Genomic DNA, 26,797 nt, shown 5'->3' on the forward strand with positions numbered 1-26,797 from the left:
ATGCAATTCTTTCGAGTATGCTCAGTGAACTCCTATCTGGTCTTCAAGACTTCTTTACAGTGTACCTCCCCAGCAGTAACCTCCCCCAACCCCCAGATTGAGCTCTTCCTCCTCTGGGCTCCCACTGCACTTCTCCTCACACTCTGAGAATTAGCTGTTAAAAGCCTGTCTCCTCCTCCTGGACTATGAGCCCTTGACAGAGCTGTTGACCTTTGTGCTCCTAAACCCCATCCCAGTACCTGACGTGGTAATTGCTCAATACGATGGAAGAGAGAATTTTGATCTTACTTCACATGGATTCCTACCTATACCTGGTTTTACAGAGGTATCAGTTACAAGAAATGTCTTTGGACAAAAGATATGTAGGTAAACGTTGACTGAGTGCTGAGGCAGATGACCTAAAAGCCACAACCTCTTGGACCAAAAGTAGCGTCATCTGGGGAATAAGACTGTGAAGGCCTTTCAGTTGTTTATTGTGCCATTCATTTCACCTGGTAAAAGCATCCACTAATCACCTGATGTAAGCAAGGTGCTTATTTGTTGGGTAAGGTTGATACCCACTGCCTTTGCTCAGAGAGATTTAGATAAAATGATTGTAACATGACAATGAAGTTGAATCACCGAGTTCACAGTAAGCTTAAACCCAGTGTTCAAATAAATGTTGATAAGAAGAGATAGTCTGAAGTTATGCTTCTGTTTTAATGTGAGATCTTAGCAATCTTTCAAAGAGTATGGATGGGGTTTTTCCTTAAAGCATGGATAGAGGGTTAATTTAAGAAAAAGTATGTAACTGGGGCAATAAGGGAGCTGGGCCTGCATCTGAAGGAAAGAATGTGGGTCTCACCAAGAGTTTGCTGTAGTTCATAAAACTGGTCTGCATCTTAAATGGGCTCATTAGGGCCCAACTGAAACAGTCTACCTGGAGTAGGTCAGGCACTGGTAGTATTTTCTGAGAGTCTCAGTACTTACAAGGTGCCGACTCTGAGGGCTAGATTCATACTTCTCCACTCTGTGGTTCTGGGAGATGCTGCCTCTTGCTACCTGAGTTTGAATTTGTCTTCTCCATCCAAATGGAGTCCTTGCCTCCCACGTGATTTGTTACAATACCAGACACCCCAGTGAATCCATCTTCTTCTCCTTTCACTTTTTCCCAGTGTTGTAGTAGCTTTTCTCTAGACGGTGGAGCCCGTGCTGGTGGAGGCCTAGCGGCGCCACTTCTGCTGGGAGTGGTCCCAGAGGTCTGCTCTAGGTCTGGAGGAGGAAGAGGCAGGCGTGGAGTTCTAGAGTTAGAGTGGACACAGGTTGTAGCCTCTGAGACCAAGAGCGAGGCTTTTCTGGAGAGTGCTGACAGGGGGCCATCCAGGCCCTGAGGGCACACTTCCTGTTTTAGGAAGCTTTCCATTTCCTAGGGCTCTTTATTCCTAGAGAGCTCAAAGTGTTAGAACGTTCTTCTTTATGCTGAAGCGACGTGGGCCTCTCTAGAGTAGCCAGCCTTGTCTTCCAGCTCTGTCCCCTGGAATTGCAGAGGAAACATCTGCTACACCCGTAGGTCTTGGTATGTGTGAGAGGCGTCTCATTTTTGTTCAGCCTAAAAACTCCAGATTCTTCCAACTGTTTCTGGTTATATCATGTTTTTCAGACTTCTCCAACCTGGCTCTATTCTCTGACTGTCCACGGTGTGCCTTTGTTGTTCTGTGGCCCGCAGAATGAACACAGCACTTCGAGTGTAGACTGACAGGCAGGCTAGGATCATTGACTGCTTTTCTGGATACTGTTCTTCTGACAATGCAGCCCAAGAGGGCATCTGCTCTTAGAAATTAATAATAGTAACATGTGCCATTTTGGGGGGGCAGTTACTATTTTCAAGGCAATATGACAAAGTACCTTAGTGCCTTATATATGTTATCCAATTTAATCTTCACAACAATACTGGGGTAGTAATACTATTGTATTTCCTTGATTCTAAGACACTGTTAATGGCGAGATGCACCATCAATTAAATTTCAGCTTTTCAGGGAAAATAGAGGAAGGAAAATACCATCACATTAAATGTAGACATAAAATGGAATAGTCTCATGCCAGCTTCAGAAAAGTTAAAATGTGTGTGTTTTGGGGGAAGGAGCAGAGAAAGGACATCTTAGAATGAAGGAAATATGGCGTCTTCAGTCTACAGGTGGGGAGATCAAGCTTAAGGTACTGCAGTAACTGGCACAGTCTGCAGAAGGGAGAACCCGGAGCAGACTCAGCTCTGCTGACTGCTGGGTGTGCTCCCACCGTCCACGCTACTCCATCCCAAGAAGCCCCAAAGTGAAGTTGGTTCATCCCGGATTTCCGGGGCTTTCTCCCAAAATACCTGTCAATCCAGGCAACCCTGGCCTGTACTTGTGAGTGTGTTTAAACCTAAATGCAGCTGTCTACGTTTGTCTTTGGCAGTGAACAACCTTCTGTATGTCCCTTTCTCCATATTTTTAGAGTGTGGTTACCAGATCCAAGGGAATACATGTTTTTGAGGCTCTACAGACTCATGTCTAAATTATGTCTGAAAGTGGCGTATTCATTAACAATGCCACCAGCAGTGAGGTTGGGTTAGCACAATTGTTATAAGTTTTTAATACAATTCAGTCCTGGCTCTCATTCGGATTGGGAATTTGAGTCTGTTGCGGGAAACTCATGCATTTGATGCTCTTCTGGGATTCCTGGGGACCCCTGAATCCCCATCCTAGGCTGACTCAGGCCTGTGGGTTACTCCCTCAGTGCTCCTTCGTAGTTAATATGTGCCTCCCTGTTGTTGTGGCCTCTGGACTCGGTTCTGAGTCAGAATCCTCGGGGGCCCCGCTGCCCTCAACTCTGCTCTGCTCCCACTTCCCCTCTGACTTTGAGCATGCTCACCTCCCTCCTTTTCCTTTATTGTAAAACCATGGGTTATTGATGTAATTTATTAAAAAATCTCTGATGAATCCGGAGGATGATTCATGACAGTAACAGACTAAGTGGGTTGAGAATTAAAAGCAGTTCTTTCTGTAGATCCACTGTGGTTGAAGGAGGGCTGTCTTGCATATCTGGATGATTAATTAGCAAAAAATCCATTCTGAGTGTTCTAGCTCTCCCTAGATGAAGACAGGGAGGAAGTAGAAAGTGTCGAGAGTGTATAGTTGAAGGTTTTAAGGAAAAGAAACTGCCTGGTAGATTTCAAATGACAAAAAGGATAAAACTGAAGAGAAAGAATGTCCACTTCTCAGCTTCGGGAAGTATAGATTTGTGACTAGGAGATAAATATACTGTATTTTTTATTTTAAAACTGGGAGTAAAGAAAAAAGTCAAATATACACCTCACCTACTAAGACCACTTTTAGTTATGTGGATAGCTTTTATATATGAAGTTATTGGGGTTTTATAACTCTGTTTAAACAGGTGAGAAATACTGAGTAACAATTACATTCATCAGGTGCTTCTTTGGACTCTGACTCATAGCCCAACATCCTCATACCTCTTGGAGAGGACAGTTACTGTCCTGTACTTGGCTACAAATATAGGCCACTTTCTGTCTAAAAATATAGGTGTGCCACATAAAGAGAAAATCATAAACCATATTGAAATAATTCAAATTATATCAAGTTTAAACTCAAATTTAAGTTGACTTTAGTGTTGTATTGTGCTCAAAAAATGTGTTAATATTAAAAAGGATAAATTTACCTCCATAAGATGTGCCTCCTGGGTGGTGAATGAAGATGGTAATATCATACAGCTCTTGAGTATTATCAGTCCACGGCACAGCTCTACTCTTTGCCTGATGAATCATTCAGTATTTGCCAAAGACAATGTATTTTTTTATACATAATTTTTTTTTTTTTTTTTTTTTGCTGGGGAAGATTCACCATGATCTAACATCTTTTGCTAATCTTCCTCTCTTTTTTTTTCCCCCCTTCCCCAAAGCCCTAGTACCTAGTTATATATTCCAGTTGTAGGCCTTCTATGTCTTCCATGCGAGCTGCTGCCATGGTGTGGCTACTGACAGCTAGTGGTGTGGTTTTGCGCCCAGGAACTGAACCCTGGCCACTGAAGCAGAGCACACCAAACTTTAACCACTAGGCCATCAGGGCTGGCTCCTAAATGTATTTTTATTTGCTAGCTGATAGTGCTTCTAAAGTCACAGGTTTGGAAATTTTTAGAAGGTAGTGGAACTAATGATATACTCCCTATGGATTCAGGCGTTGCCTCCATCATCAGTTCCCTAGGGATCTTTATAGGTCCTTTATAAATATCTGTGTGCCATTATCCAGGTGAATTAAGGTCCTGATACAGCCACAGCAAGCTGGTTTTGTTCTCCCCGAGTATAACACTTCTGTGATATTTTCATTCTCAGACCTTCTTCCCTCCTGTCATTAAAATAAGTATCATTTTGGAGCTGGTCGAAACCACTGCCTTTCAAACTACTGTCCCTATGAATCACCTGGATATCTTGTGAAAATGCACATCCTGTTTCTGGGATGTGGCCAAGATTCTGCATTTCCAGCAAGCTTCGGGGTGATGCCTGTGCTCCAGGTCTACAGACCACACTTTGAGTAAGACGGATCTCAAGGTTTTTACTGTCAGTGCTTCCCCGGGAGACAGGTGGTGGGAAAGGCGAGCGGTAAAACAAACATTAAATGGAAGCGCCTCATGTGTTCACTGATGACCGTGATGACTTTGCCAGGTCCCCAGCTGGGTTCAGAGAGGCAGCAGGGCACACTGATTAAGAACCTCGGGCCCCACAGTCCTCTCTGCCACCCAGCAGTTGAGTCACATGGGCACATTACTAGTCTCTCTAAACCTCAGTTTCTGAATTTGTGATGTGCAGATAATATGAAAAACTCCTTTATAAGGTTGTGATGATTAAATGATACAATGCATATAAAGTATTTAGTAAGTGCTTGCTAAATGTTAGCTATTAGTAGTAATAATTCAGAAAGCATTTATTGAACACCTACTACATACCTGCAATGTTAAGATAGGTATGTAAAGATTAAAACGCAACACTTTAATTTCAACAGAGATTGAATTGGTTTATTTGGGAGTCCCTGGAGATTTATTTAAGATTAGATTTAAACTTGTAACTCCAAGACCAGTACCCTTCCTGCCTAATTCTTTCCATATGCTCATGGGCTGTTTCTTATGATGTGTAGTCATGTTAAAGCAAACCTGGTTTTAAACAACTTTAATTAAGTGAAACCCATGCTCTGAGTCACAGTGGATTCAACATGTCCTAACTTTTAAAACCAAAAGTGAGTTATGTTTGGTTCATTGGGTATGCTTGAGTTATCTCTGAGGATAGAAATTAAAGGATAGGTTTTTGTTTTGTATCTTATCGGCTGAATTGTTTTTCTGATCAACCGGAACTGAGCGATGTGAAAGGATAGATATAATCAATTTCTGTTCTGGTGGATCAAATTCTGAGCATACACCTGCCTTCCATTTCGGCATCTACCTTTTAAAGTGATTTCAAAAGGACCGTCTTTGCATGAACTAACTTGTTTTTCTAATACAGACTGAAAAATTTGCACCCTGCCTCTTTTCCAACAAGCACCCAGCACAGACACATGTGAGGAGCTCAGTATTCCTACTTTTCACTCATCTTTTGTACCTTTCTTTGGAATCCTGTCTTGAAAAGGAAATGACCACTGACCAGAATTTATCATTTCTTTACCTAATTGTTTCTCTAGTTACTGAGACTTGTGTGCTTTTTCTTTTCTTTTTTTTTGTGAGGAAGACTAGCCCTGAGCTAACACCTGTTGCCGATCTTCCTCTTTTTGCTTGAGGAACATTGTGGCTGAGCTACCCATCTTCCTTTATTTTGTATGTGGGATGCTGCCACAGCATGGCCCAATGAGAAGTGCATAAGTCTGCATCTGGGATCCAAACCTGTGAATCCAGGCCACCAAAGTGGAGTGTGTGAACTTAACTATTACACTACTGGGCTGGCCCTTTGCATGCTTTTTCTGAGTTTAAAATAGTTCTTTTTGTGATACATATTTTGTAATTTTTTAAAAAGATTCTTGTTTGATGGAAACTCCCCAATGTGACTGTTGTGTTTGTGAAAACATCATAATCTTGCTGAGCAGAGTCTTGAAATAGTGAAAACAGTGGAATTAAAGCAATATTCAGTGTCGGCGTTGACAGATTGCTTTCTTTGAGTGTTTTGACAATGTCTTTTTCCCTCATATTTTTGGTTATAGTAGCAATTTGTTTATTTTAGTCATAAGAAATGTGAAAGTGATTTTGGCTGCTGGTTATTCCTCTGTAGAATCAAGGAAGATTGCCGGCTCTTTCTTTGAGTATTGATGTATGTTGATTGATTTTTACGACTCTGCTTATTATTCCTGTGTCTTTCCAGATTTTTACAAAAATAGCTTCATTGGGATATAATTCACAAACCATAAAATTCACTCATTTAAGGTGTACAATTCAAAGGTTTTTAGTACATTTATAGAATTGTCTTGACAGATTTTTGCCAGTACGTTTTTCTTTTCTCTTTCAACTCTGTCCAAACCCCTCCATATTACCATTCCTTTAATGAATTTTACTACTACTTACAGTTTGGGCAGATATAGCTGCCTTAACAGTGAATTCTCAGAAGCTCCCAACTTAAAGCACTTCCTGATTACATTGTGGCTTTTTATTAAGTTTTCATGAGTGCTGTTTTAACGATGAATCAATAATCTGTCAACTATGCCCATGTCTCACTGAGCCTGGTCTGTTTCTCATTACTCCTCCCTCCTTCCTTCCCCCTAAACCTCTCCATCCACACACATCCAGTTTAGCCTGTTTACCTTAAATATTGCATTGTGTCTCAAATGTGACAGAACTGAACTCTGATGGTCCCATTAGGGTGTTAGTTTACACAGCTGAAATTCATCTGGAAATCATTGTGCACTGCAGTGACTTTATAAGAAGAGCAGAGCCAGTTTTCTGTTTAGCCCAGTATCTTTTTTTATTTGTGAAAGAGCACCATTGTTCAGCCGGGTAATAAAAAAAAAAAAAATAACCAATTGAGAGTGATGTTACTTATCCTACAAAATCCTCTTTGGGGCAGTCCCAACTTATTGTTATTGAATGCTTTTTAGCTCCGGACCTCCAGCATCAAAATCAGGGAATGGGATGTGGTGGGTGGAGGCTTTGGTATAAAATCTAAATGCCTTAACATCACCTGCCCTGTACCCTGTGCCCAGCTGCACTGCACCATTTTTCACTTCCTAAAACCTGCCATGGTTATGGAGATAAAATATAGTGGTCAGACTGAAGAGATTTGTAGGGTTTGGCAGGACTTAGTTGATTGGATAGGGAGAGTTAGGGAAAGAGAATTGCAAGGATGAGTTCCAGGATTTGGTTTATGCAGCTGGGCAGATGACGTTTCCAATTCATTCAGGAAGGAAACAAAGGAAGAGAAAATGTTTTGGGATTTGGAAGATGATGAATTCTCTTTTGAGCATATTAAGTTCACCTGATGGGGAAGTTCATAGGCAGTTGGATATATTGATCTCAAGCATAGGAAAAAGAACAAGACTGGAGACAGTTACTGAGAGCCTGGTAGACATGAGTGACCGGGAATACAGAGATGGCCTCTGCCGTCAGGGAGTCACCAGTCATCCAGGGGAGGCAGAGACCAAGTGGAAAGGAATGGACTCAATGGTGGATATCACCTGGGAACCATAGAAACATCAAGGAAAGGAAACACCAGCATGTACTGTAACCATTAAAATGAGTGAGAGTTGGGTCGAGTGGGAAAGAATGATTCTAGGACCCTGAAGAATACTAGCATATAAATGTTGAACAGAAGAAGAACAGCCTCAAAAAAGATTCCATCTCAGTGGCCAGAGAGGGAGGATGCCAACTAGGAGGGTGTAGGAACATGAAGCCAAGAGACTCTTAAGGAGAATGAAGTTAGGGCTATGTAACAGAAAGGTTAGGTGAGATAAGAATGGGGAGGAGTCCTCTGGACTGCTTAGTATGCAGGAGGTTATGAACTTGGTGAAACCTGGTGGAGTGTAGAGGTGGAGGCCAGTTACAGTGGGTTGAAGAATGAGGGAGGAGTGATGAAAGCTAAGGAGCAAATAGATAGCTTAAAAAGTTGGCCTCGAAAAGGGAATGAGATAGCTGGATAGGCTCAGGTGAGGTCGGAGTCTGTAAACACTAGTCCATGCAGCTGAATGCTTTTTCTGCACCCATGTTTAGAAACTTTGGGGAGGGGCCAAGAAGGCAGGTAGTTGGATTGGCCCAGGATTGGGTTTTTCTAGATGACTGCAACAGAAGGACAATGGGACAAGCGAGTAGAGGTTTTCAGCAGGAGAGGAGTTAGAGTTGTGGATCGTGTGCTCTCAGCTGGATGCACAGGGCATGAGGCCTGGAAGGGATGAGGGAGAGTTCACAGCTTGTCGGAGATGCAGTAGTTGCCGGCTATCAAAGCTTCTTGGACACATGTTGCCTTCGCTCTGTTCTACCCCATAGTGTGATGACTTCCTGGTTTTCATAATGAGTAAGTCACAGGGCAGATCTGTAGCCATTTCATCATAAGCCCTAAATTTAAGACTTTTTCCGGGTTTTGGGGGAGGATATGATGCCACTAATCATTTATGTTCATCCATCCCACCAAAGGACAGTAGAAGTGATGTGTCTATTTTTCTGGTTGTATTGTCTCCTTTTCTAGATTTACTTCTTTTGCTAAAATTAAACAATCCATTTATGTTCTCTTTAATAAGTAGTTTGGTTAGGCACGAGGCAAGCCGACTAGTTTCCAGGTGTCAGGTTTTGATGAGGAGAGTTTATAGACTATTGTGTACATCTGAATATGAAGACAGTAGTTTATAGGGAATGTAGACAGCAGAGAATGTGAAGTTCAGGGGTCATAATTTGAGCCTCAGACCTGCCACTTACACAATATGACTCTGGTTAGGTTCTTATTCATTTTGAATCATTGCTGCTTTAGCTGAAAAGAGGGCTAAAAATAATACTGTTTACCCTGAGGATTATTAGGAAAATCAAATAAGATGTATATGTGAAAAATGCTTTGGAATCTGGAAAGCACTATAACATGTTGTTCTCTGTTTTGCCCGTACTGTGAGCTGTTCTAAGTCTTATTCATATGCAATCTTTCCTTGTTTGGTCCACAGTCACTGAGAGCCCAGAAGACACAACAGACAGGATCTAGAGATGAACTCTCTCTTCAGGGAACTCAGAGTCTTCTAGAGCAGACAGAGGCCGTAGAAAAGACTGTTCTCCATGGACTCATCTAGATGTAGTTGAAGCACTGAGGAGAGGCATCTAAACCAGCTGGGAGGTCAGGGGAGGCTTCCTGGAGGAGGTGGTACCTGAGACAAGTCCGAATGAATGATAGGAGTTAATCAGGCAGAGAAGGAAATTGGAGGAAGGCAAAGCTGCAGAGGAGAAGCCTGTTGGAAGGCCGAGAGGTCAGAGAGCATGGGGCATGTTTGGTTCAGTCCAGCTGAGCAGGGAAGTACAATACCTTCAAAATCTTGACTATGAAGTCACAGTGAGAAAGAAGTGATAGATAGAGGAGAACATACATGTAATTGAGATGCTTGAGAATGTTTTAAATGCTAATAGGAAAAATCCAAGCGAGCAGGAGAGGTTGATAAGGGAGTTGATTAATGGGGCTATGAGAGGAGGGTTGGAAAGAAGCGCAGGTGGGAGATAAGGGAGGTGGGAGAAGGGGCTGTCTTCGGGGGTCTTGGTGCAGAATGAGGCAAATACACAGGGTAAGATGAGGAATAATGAGACAGTTCTTTCCCCAAAGCCCCTCTTATCACAGTAAATAAAATACGTGAGGTCATTTTGTATTCCCAGCACCCTGTGTGGTACTCAGCACGTTGTGGTTGCTCAATAAATACCTGTTGAGTGAATGACTGGCCTCCTGAGCTGCTGGAGAAACCCCACCAACAGCAGGACTGGAAAGCGAGATGTCTTGCCAGTCTGGCTGGCACACGCTGCCTCTCTCCAGTTCGCTGGGTTTGGCAGCCTGTCTTGCCGTTTGCCATGTCTTGTTAGCATTGATGTAATCCGTGGGCTTCTGATGCTCAGGGATGTTGCAGAGTCAGGTGTCACTAGAACAGTTCTAGTGACCAGAACAGATGTCACTAGAACAGCTCTGTTCTTGACGACTTTCATGGGAGTGGTGGCGTCTTGAACAAGGACCAAACTAGTTTTTTCCCAGTGAGGCTGGCAGCCCGTCCACACCTGCTGAGCAGAGTCTGGCTGCAGCTGAGACAAAAGCGGTTTATCCTGCCTGTCTGGTCGTCCTTCTTACCCATTTTGGATGGGGTTCAATGATGCATTATCCGGAAAGAATCTGCCCCTGAAACAGACTTGTGTGAGCATGCAGTTACAAAAGTGGCCTGAGTTCTAGTCTTGTCCCTGCTTTCTCTGTGTGAGCCAGGGCTTCTGTCTTCTCAGCGCATTGAAGGGGGTTGGGCCAAATGAATACTGAGACCATCAGGTGTAATAGATGTTACTGACCAGGTTTGCATCTATCGGTTTCATCAGTCTAAAGATTGTATCCTCAATTCTTACCCAGTGTCTGCCACCAAATACATGTGCCAGATGGGTTAAATGGATTGGATTACATTAGCTTCTGTTTCTTCTCAGATATACACACACACAAACACAGTCACACACTTAAATACACACATAGGAAAATAGTGCCTATTGATGGTGTAATTCACTTTCTTCATTCAATTCATTTCTTCCCAGCAAATGCTAAAGATGGGAGAGAGACCAGACTTGATTTCTCTCAGGGATGGCATGGAGCTTAACGACATGCAGAGGTTAGAAAAATTAGGAGGATATATCCTGGCTCAGAGGAGAGAGTGGACTGTGATCACATGGCGATGCTAGCCATGGAAGGGGATTGAGAGTCTGGACACAAGTTCAATGCATTGTCACCTGGGTCCCCAAGGAGCTCATAGCTCAGTAAGAGTGAAAGAGTCGCCAAGAGATAACTTCACTTGAGCAAAAAGAGTTGGATTTGTATGATGGAGACCAAAGGAATGACAAATGCACTGAGTTTTTACTTTCCACAATTTGTTGGCTTTTAGCAAACATGTCTGTTACCAGGTTTTACTTTTTCACTTCACTTGGCTAGAGTATCAATGTTTGATTATGGGCCTTTCCTGTTAATGATACTCATAGTAGCAGCGGTATTTATACTACTATGTATTGAGTTCTTTACGTCAGCTACTAGGTTAAGTAGTTTATATGCAGTATTCTCCCATCATATTAGATACGATTAGCCTTATTTTACAGATGAGAAAACTGAGGCTCAGAGAGGCCCAGAGTAATGTAAGTAAAGCAAGAGCTTCCTAGTTGCAAGGCTGATAAGTGGCAGAGCCAGGATTAAGAGCCCCTGTTCTTAACCCAGGTGGGCACTCAGGGTCTGTACATTGGTTTCGGATAAGCCAAAGGAGTGAGTAAGGATGGATTGGAGGTTGAAGGTGGGGATCTGGTGACAAGGTGGATTCAAACCCAGTGGATTCAAAGTTCTCATCTAATTTTTAATTGACTAGTATTTTTTTGTTTTTACCCAGCAAAGAGTTTTGAATGCTTACTATGTACATCTGTGGGGATGACCCAGCTTCCTGTCCCCCAGAGTTTATAATATGACAGAGGACATGAGGCATGCCCGCAAAGCTCTGAGATACGAGCGCCGCTAAAGACTTAGAAACCAAGTGGCGTGAAGCTTAGTCAAGGGAGATGTTACCTGTGCCTTTGGGAGATGGGTGGGGGAGAGCCAGGAAAGGTTTAGTGAGAGGGGATGTGGAAGGTGTCCTCAGGCTGAGAAGTGGAGGTGGGTGTATTTAAAGTGACAGGAGAAGGAGCATGGGTCGGGGAAGGACCAGGGCCAACTGTACACCTTAGCGCATAATTATAAATTGAACTCTCATGGAACTGCTACTCAGGTAAAGAAGCAGACCTGTGCAGCCACTCCAGAAGCTGGTCCCACATGCCCCGTCTCAGTGCCAACCCTCTGATCCCCAAAGTAATCACTGTCCTTGTGTTTCTTCATAGTTTTATCACCTGAGTGCTCATCCCTAGACACTAGCGTTTAATCTTGCCTGTTTTATCATTTTCTCATTTGAGATGTATTTTGAGCCGCTCTTAATCTACAGGTTCCCTTGTATGCTTTTCGTTTCCTTCTAATTTTTCTGTTGAAGAACCCAGACCTGGGCTTTGCTGATGGCATCATCATGGTGCTGTTCAACGTGTCCCCCATCCTCTGTATTTCCTGTGAATTGGCAGCTGGATCCAGAGGCCTGGTGAGACTCAGGCTCCATTCCTCAGACCAACTTGACCAGACAGTAGTGAATGAGTATAGCTTGAGTAGGAGGTTGGGCTATAAAGGCATTTTGAGGCCACATTGGAAAGTGCCTTGAATAGTGGACTTGGGTGTGGTCTAGCTGTGTGTGTGTGTGGGGGGGGGGGTGTGTATATGTGCAGGTGGCAGGGGGCAGGGAGACTCCAGAGAGCCAACTTTTTAGGTTTTTGAGCCAAGGAAAGCATCTTAACAGGTATCCTTCCACTTACCTGTGTAGGAGTGACTCTATTGATCATGATGATGAAAGAGTGAACTAATCAGTATGAAATCTTGAAATAATATGCAATGGTTGGTTGTCATTTTCTGTGTACTAGGATGTATATATAAATAGTACTGTGATATAAGGTTGGTAAGAATTTCCTATAAATACTTTATAAGTAAAACTATGTAATAGAGGGATGGTAAGTTCATAATATAAATACTTTTGTGAGCATTATAAATATTATAATAATAGATCTAGGGGGAAACTGAGTCTTAAATCAAGAAATGTGAAAGGAACAAATCTATGAAGGAAGAAATCTAAGAAAGTTGTTGAAAGAGAGGGAGATTTGTACTTACTTTGCTTAAGGAAATCCTAAAATACTCACTGTTTTTCCAAATGGCTTACTGAAAACTGCTACTGCTAGTAGAATTTAAATAGGGCAGTGGTCTCACAAGTATTATGTCTTACAGTCTTGAGAAACTTGTCAGCTTCATTATTTACCTTGTTTTCCTTTCTAAAAGTAAGAAGGCCAGTTTATAGTAATAGCAGCTAAATGTACATGGCACTTACTTTGGGCCAGGTATTATCTTCAGCATTTTGTGTGTTAGCTAATGTAATCCTCACAACAAGCCAGTAAGGTAGGCATTATTACTCTCCCCATTTTATAGATTGGGAAATTGAGGCACAGAAAGGTTAAGTTACTTGACCAGGTTTACACAACTAGTAAGTGGTGGAATAGAGATTCAAACTCAGGTAGCCATTCGACTCCACTTACACGGCTTCTCAACTAGAATCAGGTGGCGGTTGGGCCAGTGGCTCCGGTGTTTCCCAAGTTAGGAGGCTGCATATCTGTTTTCAGTCTGAAATATCTGTTGTTCTTCATTTCACTAGGATTCGGGTTTGAACCCTGGCCCCACTGCACACTATACCTGAATGACCCAGCCCAGGGCCCCTCTCCTCTCCTCTTTGAGCCTCAGTTTACTCACCTCTGCAGTGGAGACGACAATAATACCTCCTTTATAGAGTGTTCTGAAGATCCAATAAGATCAAGTATAGGAGAATGTGTTAAAAGAAGTAAAATGCTATGTATTGGTTATAATTTTAAGAATATTTCTTTTTATCTGTACTTCCATATTTTTTGAGGAATTTGTGAAATGTTTCATTATATTTTAAATGCTTGGACTCTTAGAATACAGAAAGGGACTTTCTGATTTGAAGAGTTAGATTACCTGGTGCTAAGGAGGGGAAATTTTCAAATGGCTATATTAAGGCTTTCTCGTTTTAAAAGTTTAAATGAAGCAATTTTAATAGCTCCTCCAGGAAGGCAAAAGCAAATATAACTTCGGTTTTGATGACTGTTTTTCTCTTACCTGAGCATCACTACCGTTCATAGTGGAAACCCCCACTTTGTAGAGAAGAGCCATGGAGCATCATGGCCCTACTTGGAGGGTTAATTTATTCGTCTCAAGAGGACAGATTTACTTTCAGTTCCTGTATGACCCCATTTAACTTCATCTTTTTACTGGATGTTGAACTAATCCTCAAGCATAGTCAACATTTGTGTAGGCCAACTGTTGACTGCAAGGGGAATCGGTTGGAGTCTGCAAATACATATGCTTTTCCAAGGGTGGGTGAGGGACAGTGGGGGGCAAGACACTTCGAAGGACCTCGCATATTGCCCCATTGGGGGTCACCAGGATCTGCTGAATTTAGAAAGAATAGTGAATTTTATTGGTTTGCAAGGAATGCAAAAGTCATTAACCAGGATTGGATTTAAGGACATTACTAAAATGTCATTTATATTTGGTAAGAGTTTTTTTTTTATTATTATTTGTTTTAGATGAAATATTTTAAAAATAGAGATTAATATTTAGGAAATTTTTAAAAACCCTATGTACCTATAACATCTAGATTGAACAAATTTTATCATTTAGACTTGTATCCTTCTGATTCTAAATAAGAGAGAAAGAAGATGTTACTGGTATGTTGTCCTCTTTGTATCCCTTCTTAATTGCATTCTTTCCCACCCTCTCTGCCTAAAGGTAACCACTCTTCTGACGTTGTTGTATATTATTTCTTTGATTGCTTTGTGTATTATACTTCTGTGTGTGTTTATGTTAATAGGCAACATACAGGATTGTTCTGTTTTTTAATTCTAAACAAAAGCTGGCTTTTTTTCACTAAACTTTGTGTTGAGATTTATTCGTGTTGATACATGTAGTTCTGATTCACTTATTTTTTCTGCTGTATAATATTTCATTGAAAGCATAATTCATTTATCCATTCTCTGATAAATAGACATTTTGGTTGTCCAGTTTCCTTTACTGTGAACAGTGCTTCAGTGCCCATTCATATATATGTTTTCTTATACCCCCACGGATGAGTGTCTCTGTGAATACGCTTAGAGAAAGAATTGATGGGCAGTAGGTTACACCATCTTCGAGTTTATTAGATACTATTAAATTGCATACCAAAAGATTATTTCGGGGGGCCGGCCTGGTGGCGCAGCAGTTAAGTGCCCACGTTCTGCTTTGGTGGCCTGGGGTTACTGGTTCGGATCCCAGGTGCGGACATGGCACCGCTTGGCACGCCATGCTGTGGTAGGCATCCCACATATAAAGTAGAGGAAGATAGGCACGGATGTTAGCTCAGGGCCAGTCTTCCTCAGAGAAAAGAGGAGGATTAGCAGCAGTTAGCTCAGGGCTAATCCTCCTCAAAAAAAAAAGATTATTTCGACCCACACTTCTACTAAGAGAATTTCATTACTTCACTGATACGTTTAATTTCAGACTTGCAAAAATTTTACCAATCCGATGGATTTGAAAAAATATTTTTGTTGTTTTAATATGACTTCCCTGATTAGTGGAAAGGTTAAGCATGGTAAAGGTTTACTGGGAATTTAGAGTTTGTCTTTTGTGAATTGCCTATATATATATCCCTGACCTATTTTCTCTTGAGTTTTAGATCTTTTTCTTATGTATTTAGTTTAGGAGTTCTTTATGTATTCTATGTGTGTCTTCTTCACATCTGGGCTTGTCATTTAATTTTGCTATTTGCCTAAGAGAAGTTTTAAATTTTAGTGTAGTTGAATTTATTAGCTTTCCCTTTATGGTTCGTGCTTTTTATGTTTTGTTAAGATTCCTTCCTGACCTTGAGGTCATAAAGACGTATTTCTATATTTTATTGTAAAGGTTTAAATTTTTGTTATTCATACTTAGGACTTTAATCCACATGGAAATTATTCCTATGGGAACTGTGAGCTAGAGAACTAATTTGGCTGTATATTTCTTCATGAATTTCCAGCAGTCCCAGCATTGTTTGTTGAAGAGTTCATTCTTTCTTCACTAAATTTTTTTCACGCCACTTTTGTCATACACGAAGAACCCATACATGCATAGGTTTGTTTTGGGGTCTCTATTTGGTTCTATTTGTCTGTCTGTTTCTGTGCCAATACTGTACTGTTTTAATTTCTCCAACATTATGATAATTCCTTTTTCTTCTTCTTCTTCTCCCCAAAGTCCCCCATACATATTGTATTCTAGTTGTGGGTCCTTCTAGTTGTGCTATGTGGGATGCCACCTCAGCATGGCTTGATGAGTGGTACTAGGTCCACGCCCAGGACCCGAACCAGTGAAACCCAGAGCCGCCGAAGCGGAGCACACAAACTTAACCACTTGGCCACGGGGCCAGCCCCTCTAATAATTCTTGATATCTGGTTGGACAAGTCTTATCTGCTTGTTCTTAGTTCTTTTCTGTTATGAATTTTAGGATCATATTGTCAAGTTTTGTGAGAAATTCTTTGGAATTTGAATTAGTAGATTAGTTTGGGGAAAGGAACATAATCATTTATTCAGTTCCATATTTATTGAGCTTGTGGATGTTGTTTCACTATTTTATGGCCTTTGTTGGTTTCTCATGAGAGTGTAATGGTCATTACTATGGTTCTCCTGAATGTAATAAGTCATTTTTCTCTGGCTGCTTTTAAGATTTTCTTTCTTTATACTTGAGCAGCTTGACTTTACTGTGTCTAGGTGTGATTTTCTTTGTATTTATTCCAGCTTGGGATTCACCAGACTTCTTCAATCTGTAAATTTATTTCTTTCAGTAAATTAGATAAATTTTTTTGCCATTATTTCCTCAAATATTTTTTTCTGCCTCATTTTCTCACTAGCCTGTTCTTCTGGGACTCACATGAATGTGAGATCTTTTGATATTATTGTATAGGTCACTAAGACTCTGTTCAATTTTTAGAAATCTTTCTTCCCCTTTGTCTGTTCTTCAGATTGGATCATTTCTATTGATCTGTCTTCAAGTTCACTGACTCTTTCTGTCATTGTCTTTTTGATGTTAAGCCCATCCTGTGAATTTTTCTTTTTTTCTACTGAGATTTTCATTCATCAGAAACATATTTTCCTTCACATCCTTGAGCATGTTATAATAATTGCTTTAAAATCCTTGTCCTTCTCAGCTAATTTCAGTGTCACAGGGTGGCTCTCCATTGAGACCCTGACGCATTTTCTCTTCAGAACAGATCACATTTTTCTGTTTCTTCTATGTCTAATAATTTTATGTGACATCGTAACATATATGGCAGAGAATCTGGATTCAGTTATGTTCCTTTCAAGAGTTTTGCGGTTTGTTTTTGTTTTTATTTTTATGAGTAGGCAGTTAACTAGGGTGGACTCCTACTCCAGACTCTGTATTTCCTGTGGTGGGCAGCAGCAGAAATCTCTGCTGAAGTCATTTTAGTACCGTCTGAGTTGCTTTGGAGCATGCCCCATGCCTGCATGCTTCAAGGGTCAGACTCTGCAGAATTTGGTGCTCCCCGTGTGTGGCCTTCTCCTTTCCAGGATTTCACACTTCACTTTTCAGCTGTTGTGATTGCCATGAAACCTGTTCTCTGTTTCTTCAAGCCAGTAAGGTGATGGATTTTCTATCTGATTGAGCCTGCCCATAGACAAAAACAGTGCCATTCCTTCCGTCCAAATGTTGATTCCCTTCCAGTTTCTGCTTGCTTTCAGTTGTTCTACAGGCAGGTATTTTTTTTAAAATGTTTATTTTCATTGGAAATTATTTATTTATTTATTTTTTTGAGGAAGATTAGCCCTGAGCTAACTACTGCTGGTCCTCCTCTTTTTTGCTGAGGAAGACTGGCCCTGAGCTAACATCTGTGCCCATCTTCCTCTGCTTTATACGTGGGATGCCTACCACAGCATGGCGTGCCAAGTGGTGCCATGTCTGCACCTGGGACTCGAACCGGCAAACCCTGGGCCACCGAGAAGCAGAACGTGTGCACTTAACCGCTGCGCCACCAGGCCGGCCCCTACAGGCAGTTATTTTTTATATTTTGTCCAGAATTTATAGTCATTTCTATGGGATGGCTGATCTAATAGGAGTTAAACCTCCATTACTGAAAGCTGGATGTTGTCATCCGGGTAATTTTTATATAAAGTTTCTCATTTTGTAGTTACCACAATTCCACGCAGTTGCTTTTCAGGGCTGCTGGATAGACTTCTTCTAATCTCTTTTAAACAGAGAGTGTAGCTCTTTGAGGCTTTAGGGTTTTTGTAGGAGTCTCAATTCTAGGCCCCTGCCCCCCACAGTCCTGGGATCACGTCTCCTAACAATCACATGGCGACAGAAAAGTAATCACAGGTCCTTTATCCAAGATCAAAACCCTCGGAGCCCCTTCAGCTTCAGTGCCAGTAAACTCACTTACCTTTAATTTGGTTCATCATTCTTGGAAACTGGAGACTTTCCTTCATTATTGTTTTTGTTGCTGCTGCCTCTGCTTTTATCCTTGACTGAGTCTTTTCAAAAGCGATTACAGTTTATTCAGCAATTCCATGTCTCTAGTGGGAAAGGGGCATCTACGTTAGTTGAATCCATGTTGTTTCTAGATGTTTGTAGCAGTGTTTTCTATAGTGGGCAACTCCAGAACATCCCCAGGATACAACTCAGGCTGCTAATCCCTGTATTCAGGAGGGAACCAAGCTCTTGTATAGCTATATGGACTTTGGGGAGAGGTCTAGTAGCTCCTAGAATAGCTGAGGGTGTGGGAGCAACTAACATTATTTCAGCATCCACTATAGCCCAAGTTGTTAGCCACTCACTTTATATCATTTAATTCTTACAATTCCTTACTTGAATAGCATTATCTCCACTTTATACATTAGGAATTTGAGACTTAAAGAGCTATAAGTAACTTGTTTCAGCATAAGGAGAGACAGAATTCAAACTTTTTGGCTCAAAATCACATATCCTCCATGATACTCTGCTGCCTCAAAAACATTTTTTGTGGGTATATAAATGGATAAGGCTTTGCTCTGTTTACCAGGAGTCATGAGAAAATCTGAGAGCTCATTAGCACAGGAGAACGTCTGGAGGAGTTTATCCAAGTGCGTTTGCCAGCTTCATTCTTCTCATAGGTGAAATTCATGGATTATCCTTGAAAACACTTTCCATGCTACCTAAACTCACACTAACAGAGGCTCTTTGCCCGATCCTTTGGAGGGAAGTGAAAAAAAAAAAAAAGAATCATAGAATTTTAGACAGCTGGAAAGAATTTTAATGATAAACAAAGTCTGTATGAGAGCACATAAGTTCTTCTAGCTAAATGGGACTGCCACCGTAGATGCAAAGATCTGTTTTAAGAAAAAGAGGCAACCATAGTAGAAGTGATTATATTAAAACCCTTGAATTAATAGCTTCTTGATCAACATGTGTTCTTATCAAAAAGCAACATTATATTCAATAAAAAAATCTTTATTTAATATTCTGAGCCAGTGAAACAAAATTCTTCCTGGAGTCATTTTTTTATTTATGCTTTTTTGTGTGTGTATGAGGAAGACTGACACAGAGCTAACATCTGTTACCAATCTCCCCCTTTTATTTTCTCCCCCAAACCCCCGTCCTAGTTGTGGGTCATTCTAGTTCTTCTATGTGGGGTGCCGCCACAGCATGGCTTGATGAGTGGTGTGTAGGTCTGCACCTGGGATCTGAACCCACAAACCCTGGGCTGCTGAAGTGGAGCACACAAACTTAACCACTCTGCCACAGGGCTGGCCCCTCCTAAAGTCATTGTACTAGAGATTAACTCTATCATGGAAAAAATATGTATTTTGTTCATATACTGCTCACCCACTCAGTCGTTGGTGGGCTAAGTCTCCCGTAGTGAGAAAAATGTTTATATCACTTTACTTAGCATCGTTTGTCAGCAGAATAAACTGTTCCTATAAATTCACGTGCAGTTAGCTCCCTCACTCAGAGACCCATCACAACCGCGTGCTATTCTATTCTTGGCCATAAAGAAAGTGAGTACTCATTTAACATCGAAGGATGTTGTTTTTAGAAGTCTTCCCACAGTTTTTAGCAATGTTAATTACCCTTCTTTTTATAAAGAAGCATTTTCCCTTTGGGATCTTTATTGATTTAAGTCAATCCAGTGGTTGTACAAAGTCTCTCACTCATCACACCTAATAAACTTATTAACAAACTTTGGAATCAAGAGAGGCCGTCCCCTGTCTTCAAATACAAATATTCATGTGCACATCGTCATTCACAGAGGCAGGGGCAAAGCTGACTTACATGTTGGCTCAGAATCCTCATCTACATACCCTTGGCATTTGGGGTAAGTTTTTCTCTCCTGTTTGGGGTCACTTAGAATATGTTGTTTTCTTCAATGCTGAAAGAGGAGCTTTTCTTATAGTAGTGTGTCTGTTGAAAAGTCCTAAATACAGACCACTGCTTATGAATTTCAGTTTTTAGATGAGGAAACTGAGCCCTCAAGTGATTTTGTCCAGCTTAGTCAAGGCAAAAAGCCAGGAGCAAACTGTGCAGACAGTTGACTCCCGTCAGGTTGCTGTGTGACCTTGAGCAAGTCACTTAACCTGTCTGTGCCCTCATTTTCCTTGTGTATAAGAAGGGGGATGAGAACAGGATCCTCTTGTAGGGCTGTTGTGAGGGCAGGTTCAGTTAATGCATGCAAAGCACCTGGATCACTGCCTGGCACACAGAAAGCACTATGCAAGTTTTCTTTTTATTGTTACTGTTAACTTGAGCACAGAGTGGATTTCTGCAGGAGGCAGGATGCTTCAGAGCTTCATGCTGGTTCCAGCGTGATCCTAGCCCAAGTTTCCTGGATCCTAGAGCCTGACGTAAGGTAGTCTTTACTGGGGGCAGTGAAAGTGACGGGAGAAGAGAAGAGAGGCAGGGAAGCATACAAGGGGGTGCGTTTCCTGGCTAGCTGCGGCTTCCCAGATATCAGCCAGCTGCTTGGTCACATAGGACAGCTTCCTGATTGGCTTAGTGGTACACCATGCTCAGCACCATCAGGTGAGGAGGAGAGGGAGAGGCGTGCATCTCCCAGCTCCTCCACACCCTATTCTCACAGGCGGTACAGCTTGCTTCCTCATGCCCCCTGCCCCCCCCCCCACACACACACAACTCCTGAGGAAGCCAGGTTCCAGCCCCTGGGGCAGCATTTTCTCTGACTTCAGAAGGCTCAGGATGAGCCACTGCTTCTGTGGGTCTGGCCAGAGGTGGGTGGAGCCAAGGTTCTGGAGCCGTGGTAGCTCCTGCCAGGCTAGACCATGGCAGCTGTACTGAAGCCCTGCCCTCAGCCAGGAGGAAGCCAGGATGGCTGGTGGCGTTTGGAGAAGAGGTGAGAGTGGAGGTGACGGGAATCTCCACTGAGCCAGTGCAGAGGCCAAGGGAGGCAGGTGGGACGGAGCCATCAGGGTGTCCCCCGCACTGGGACCAGCCCCACCACTGACCACTGCACAGGCTCGGTCAGCTGCTGTGACTCCACATCCTTGATTCTCAATGAGATTGTTGTGAGGATTAGAAGTGATACATGTAATGTGCCTTGAGTGCTTGGCCCAGAGACGGCACTCAGTAAATGACAGGTAGTATTTTCCTATCCACCTGTATTTGCAGTAGATATCAATTTCCCGTAGCACTCGTGTTTGCCTCAGAAATAAAACATCTGTTGAATTCAGAGATATGACTGAGATGAACTAGAAGAAGCTGGTACTACTACAAAGAGGTTAACATTTAACCCTAGGCCATGTCGAAGGAAGTGACTAAGAAAACTCACGGCAGAGAACTGAGGCGATGCAAGGAGGTCAAAGGATTCAGGGAAAACCATGAGAATCACAAAGTGATTTTCATGCTAAAAGTTACTTCATGTAATTGTGGATTTGTTTTTGCTTTTAGCTAGGGGAAAGAGAGAGAACATGGTTTCCAACTCCTGTTCTGTAGACAGAGGGAGTCCAGCTTATTGAGCACTGTCGTCTCCAATCTTGACACCTCAGAGAGAAGACCACACAGGAAGCTTCGAGACCAGGTTGCTGTCTTAGTTGCTATGACTTCAGCAGCCTATCTATTTCTTGCATGGTATACTCCTCTCAGGGGTCCTTTCAATCGGAAGACCTTGACATCTGAGCGTATCTGTGGTATGTGAGGGAAGTGATGTCTCCTTGTGGCATTCACCAGATAACCTGGAGCAGTCAGGTTTCTCTGTAGACAGCTCACTGAATCAGTCATTTAATTAACAAATATTTATTGAGCAGGTGCTCAGCAAGCTGTCGGTGGTGAACAGTCACGGCTCTCATCTCCCTGCCTCCTGCCCTCAGGAGTGGGAAGATGGACACGTCAGCACATCAGCATATGATTGCAGCTCCGTGGACAGGGCTTCTTAGCCTAAGGGTCTTGAACAGACGTCCATGAACCTATGAAAATATGTGCAAAATACTTGGCATGAGCATCTGTTTATTTTTTCCTGGGGCTGGGAATTCATAGGTTTTATCAAAGTCACAAAGGGGACTGGACCCAAAAGGGAACAGGAGCCACTGCAGTGGACACAAGTGCACAGTGCTATGAGGGTGTAAAGAGAGTAGTGTGTAACCAGCTGGGGAGAGGAGGTGCTGAGGCCAGGCAGACGTGCAAGGAAAAGGAAGGGCATTCAGTGGGTCTGACTGGTTAATGCCTTTGGTAATTGGTTTTGCCGGGGAAGGCTTACTGGTTTCTCCACAACTGCTGTAGTTGAGTCCAGGATTCAGACTGGTTGAATGGGAGAGCCCCGTTCTTAGAGTAGCCCAGCCACGAAGGCAGCCGCTCGTGGTGCGTTAGTTTGGGGAGCTAAATAAGAGATGAGAGGTAGGGTATTTCCTAGCCTGTCAGCCCCAAAAGTGCTGAGATGAAAGAAACTCTCCTAAGATTATTTTTTTATGGGTACTCTTCTAATAGATTTAAAGATAGTATCAGTGACCTAGATTCCCTTCATCTGTAGATGTATATGCATTATCACACTGGCCTGGCACAGCTTCCTAAGGTAGGAAGTGTAGGTGGTACTGTTTCCATTTATAGAGGAGATGCTGAAACCCTGGAGGCTGTTAGTTGCCAGGTTACAGTGATAAGGATAAAATGAACCTGGGTCATCTGACCTGTCCCCAGCACCACTGACATTTAATTATCTGTCCAAGGCTCATATAATAAGCCCTCCATTGACATTTGGGCAACTGATGTTCCTTTTAAAAAATTCGAAGATCCATGTAAACATCAAGAGTTAGTTTTTTGATATGTTATTTTCTCAAAATATATAGTCTGGAATGTAAAATATGATAATATTGTTTACTTTATTCAAAGTCAGTTAAACTCAAAACTTATTTATCCAAGGCTTACTATGTCACTAGATATTGAATTTAGTACTTGAATCCACATTGATGATTTTTGCATTTCAGGAAGTATCAAGTCAGTTCTGTACAAATCATTGCTGTGTAATGTGTTCTGGGAGGTTATGTAGTGTGGATCCGCCAATTAATTTCACCATAAAGAAAAATGGGAAAACAAGAAATCCCTGTGACTGTTTGGTTTTAAATGATCTAATTATAATTCATTTCACATTCGTACATTATGATATGATTTTTGTTCAGAAATCCATTGCATTTATTTCTCTTGGTAAGCACAAATAACGTATTGAAAAAACATGGGGGAATTTTGCCTGTTGTTAGAAAGGAAGCAAGGAGTAAATCACGGTTATCTTCATGGAATGAATGTTGAGCTTTCGTTGTTATTGTTCCTTTGTGAATTGTTTTGTTCTAAGAGTGTGTAACGTCAGGAGTACAAGTCTTCCAGTGTCTGTCCCTCCTGCCACCCCTAGTCCCACCTCTGACTGGTTAAGTAGCTGGACTTTGAAGTCAGATCAGGCAGGGGCGGGTCCAGCTCCATTGTTTCCCAGCGATGTGGCCCTGGGCAAGTTGCCCACCCTTGCTAAGCTTCTCATCTTAAAAATGGGGGTAACAATGGGCCCCAGCTCCTGAGCTTGTTGTGAGGATTCAGGGAGATGGTGCAATTAATCTTGTTGTATGTGCCTGGTGTATAGTACATATTCAGCAAATATTAGCTAATGTTAATATTTATTTTAATACTAATAGTTATAGTTGATAAATGTTTATCTGGAAAGGAAACTATCTGCTCCCTTCGATGTTCTACTTCTTAATCGTGTTGAAAATTAAGATCAGAAGAAAACTCTTAATTTCTTTGATCTCATCACTGAATAACTGGAGGTAAATATTCCCTGCAAAGATTTTTAATTCTAGTATTCATTATCAGAGAGAAAAAAAGCACTATTTACTTCCCGGATACAGATGCAAACAGAAATAAAACACAGTTGCTGTTATCGCTCCATGGGCACCATCTCTACTTGGTACCAAGAGAGATAATGATCTTGCAGTGTAATTATACAAGGAGGTAACAAAATCAATTACGTTATCTCAAGTGTAAACACTGAAGGCCTTATGCCGTTGCTAGTTAAGATGGGCTGTAGCTGTGGCAGCTGCTCATCCACCAATATAGATGATTTTAGATGAAAGAAAACATGAGTTAATAAAAGAAGATTTGACGACATAGAAGTGTAGGTGGCGTTACAGCTTACTATTCAAGAATGAAACCAGGAATATGATTGTTGGGTGAACTGTCATCACAAAGCAACCACGGACATAAGCGAAGGCAGTGATGGACAAATCATTTGGTTCATTTTCCGTTATTAAATAGCAAAGTCTTCACAAAATCACCAACAAATCTTCAAGCCCTTTGTGTCCACTGAAATTCCACATGATCTTGTAAAATATTGTGAACCATAAAAATAAAAGGCTAAGAAGAAATTCAGGAGGCTGTCAGATACATTGGTTTCGTAATTGCAATGGCTGTGGGGCTAGTAGGATCCCTTCCGAGGTTTGCTGATTAAAGTAGAGAACATCTTTTATTGTTACGGAACTGAAACTTCATATAAAAGATAAATTTATAGACATTCAAGCCCATAAAATAAAATCAATAATTATGAACCTCTATAACTAAGTTCATGAGATTTCAGAACCAGACAAATCTGCTTTATAAACTCAACATTGACCCAGGTTGAGTGACCTTGGACTCAACTTTTACTTGAGTTGGACTTTTAGTTGCTTAACTAAAATCTTTCAGAATAATCACAAATACCAGATAGGATCATTGTGAGTATAAAATAACACAACTGTGCTAAAATTGTGCTTAGCACATGGTAAACACTTGAGGATAAATAAGAGGATTCCTTTCTGTTTTTTTTTCTCATTCTTCCTTAGGTTTTTCGCAAGTTTATATGCTGCTTTTCTCTCTATCTGAAATAAGATATTTATTTTAGCTTGATCCAGTAACTCGGTACTATTTATTCCAGTTTTCTTATGGTGTGTAAATTACCCTGGGCTCTGTAGATCTTAAATTTACCATGCATTTTTTAACATTAACACTCTGTCCAAAGGAAAGTCATTTGGAGTAACCCTTGTTAATCTTTGCTATGCTAAGAAAGTTGGCAAAGTTAACCATAAGCCTGTTTAATCAATAGAAAATACCTAAAGGCTTTACAAATTCACAGGTAGCCATGATATGATGTGATTTCTTACTTGTTTTTCCTTGTCTCATTTCCTCTAAGTCTTTCATTACTTTATGTTTTAAATAAAGCAAAACCTGGCTCATGGTTGGCATCTAATAAGGGTTTGTTGAATTGAGAGGGAAGGAAATAAATATTTTAATTGTGACTAGAGGCAACAGATGGGCCCTCAATGGTGGCTGAATAGACCTTGATTAAATTATCCAGTTTAGAAAACATTCTGCACCTGTTTCTCATATTCATATAAAAGAACTACTTGGGTTAATTTCTTGGGATAGGAAAAGAATTAAATTAATTGTCTTATAAGCGTCTTTATATACAGTAGGGTTTTTGTGTTAAAGGGACCCTAGAGATGAAATATTTCAACCTCCTTAATTTATGGAGAAGGAAACTAAGGCCCTGAGAGTTTAAATGGCTTCATCCTGTGGTGCTGAGCTGCAAAAAGAATTCACTTCTGATTCTTTCCACTTGAGTCAGCTCCTCAGGGCACTTGTTTATATTAAAAACTTTCATCTATTCCAGAGGCACTTACATATCTATAAAAAATAAACAGCCAGCTAAAACCAGGGTTGAGAACATTGGCTTTTGAGTTCGAGAGACCTAGGTTCAAATCCCGTCTCCACCACTTACTACCTATGTGACCTTGGCTGATTGTCCCAAGTATTGGTCAAAGTACCTAATCTCTCCGTGCCTCAGTTTCTTTATCCATAAAGAGGGGATGACAAACCTTCATCATCTTCAGAGTAGAAATAACAAGCCTTCATAGATTTATTATTGATGATAAACGTGATACCGTGTATAAAGGATTATCACCAGGCTGGGTACATGCTAAGCAGTCAGTGTGTGTTAACTCTTATTAGAATATAAATTAGAATCGAGAGAGAAAATTGAAGGGAAGTGGTGTAGGCAAGTATAGTCTTATATTTTGCTAATAGTGGGCCACAAATTTGGCTTCAAGCTTCCTTACAGCCAACATGGAGAAAGAACACCACTGATTACATAGTTCACAGCAAACTTAGTTATGTTAATTATATATCTCTAGCCAAACCAGGACCACCCTTGTCTACCCCCATCTTTGAATTTCCAGACAAGATCTTTCTCTATCAGACTCAGTAGTGTGGCTTTTACAGACTTGTTGAGTTACAGTAAGGGCTGCCCAGGTTTGCCTCAGGCTCTCTTAGCGTTCCCCACGGCTACGCGTCTTCCACTCAGCACATGCCCTTCTTAGGAAGGCCAAGACTTTGGAGGAGGCCAGAGATGAACTTGGAGCTAGGTAGCTAATTTTCCTCACCCACATCAGGCGCTCCTTAAT

At 41.4% G+C, this 26,797-nt stretch overlaps 1 protein-coding gene across 6 annotated transcripts in view; it reads left to right on the top strand.

The window, feature by feature from the left end:
- The window catches only part of PLD1 (phospholipase D1), a 201,646-nt gene that overhangs the window by 48,680 nt on the left and 126,169 nt on the right, over window positions 1-26,797 (top strand). The window lies entirely within an intron of this gene.

Source organism: Equus asinus, chromosome 5, assembly GCF_041296235.1.
Source record: "Equus asinus isolate D_3611 breed Donkey chromosome 5, EquAss-T2T_v2, whole genome shotgun sequence".
NCBI lineage: Eukaryota > Metazoa > Chordata > Mammalia > Perissodactyla > Equidae > Equus > Equus asinus.